Below are 1,590 nucleotides of genomic sequence, written 5' to 3'. Positions count from 1 at the left end.
AAAATCTGAGCTAATAAGGGTTTTTGACCGTAAACTCTAGTTTCTTGTAAGAAAATTATGGAAAATACAATGCAACCGAGTCTCTCAAACCCCGTAAAGCTCTTTTAAAAGATACAAGAACTACTTATTTAACACAAAAATTTCGTTTTTAATGGGCACCAAGTAAAGAAAAACCTCACGGAATCTGGCAACCGTGTCCCTCAAACCCCTTAAAGCTCTTTTAAAATATTCAAGAACTACTTATTTAAAACAGAAAAATCTTTTTTAATTAGCAATAATTAAAGAAAAAACCACACGGAATCAAGCAACAGAGTCTGTCAAACCCCGTAATCCTCTTTTAAAAGATACAAGAAATACTGATTAAACAAAAAAAATTCGTTTTTAATGAGCACTAAGCAAACAAAAAGCACACGGAATCAGGCAGCCGAGTCTCTCCATCCCCGTAAAGCTCTTAAAAAGATACAAGTACGACTTATTTAAGACAAAAATTCCGTTTTTAATGGGGACCAAGTGAAGAAAAACCACACTGAACCACACGGAATCAGGCAACCGAGTCTCTCAAACCCGTAAAGCTCTTTTAAAAGATACAAGAACTACTTATTTAACACAAAAATTTCGTTATTAATGGGCACCAGGTAAAGAAAAACCACAAATTTCGTTATTAATGGGCACCAAGTAAAGAAAAACCACATGGAATAAGGCAACAGAGTCTCTCAAACCCCGTAAAGCTCTTTTGAAAGATACTACTTATTTAACACAAAAATTTCGTTTTTAATGAGCACTAAGTAAAGAAAAACCACACGGAATCAGGCAACAGTTGACAACACTGTCTAAACATCACTTGTGTATTATACAGTACACAATCAACCCATCAACCCCAAAAAATATTTTTATTCTGAGATTTCATGTTAAGAAATTATCCAATCACTAATTATAATCAATCACACTCCTATTATTCAAAACATTAATTAATATCGTTCATAGTGTCCAATTTTCGAATTCCTTTTCCCTTTTAACAAAAATGTCAATCAAAACAATTCCTAAATGTGCAATTTGACAATCTCTAGTTTTCGATTTAAAAAAAAAACAGCGGGGAATCCCCGCTCGTAATTGCTAATCACTTTAATCCTTTTTCTCCAAAGGTGCCAAGGAACGTAATATCCAAGGAACATAAGGCAAGCAAATCCATAAGCACATGCTCTGGAAATATTTTTCCTATACGACTCTGCAAATAGCATGGTAATTCCTATATGTCTCTGCAAAATGGTACTTAGACCTCTACTCTTTCAGACCTGATTAAGGCTCCTAATTCAACACCTTCAGCCGAGAGTGTGATGCGTGGTTGGGGGCAAATCATCTGACACTTCCTGTGTCCTCCCCCCTCCTAGATTTCTCCAGGTAGTCATTTAGAGTTGGGTCAGCCCAAGCTGACCTTAAAGAGTCCCACAACTGGCCAAACCAAATAGCCAACGACACCAGGACTCGAAACCTTGACCATAGGATTTTAAGTCTGGAGCTTTAACCACTCGTCTTCAATGAAACCCACATCATCAAAAAAGTGGAATTTTGCATTTTATCCATGAAGTAAGA

The sequence above is a fragment of the Artemia sp. Qi Xiang Cuo genome, chromosome 6 (genome assembly GCF_049724085.1).
Source record: "Artemia sp. Qi Xiang Cuo chromosome 6, ASM4972408v1, whole genome shotgun sequence".
NCBI classification, from domain to species: Eukaryota; Metazoa; Arthropoda; class Branchiopoda; order Anostraca; family Artemiidae; genus Artemia; species Artemia sp. Qi Xiang Cuo.
This window is presented reverse-complemented; position numbering follows the sequence as displayed.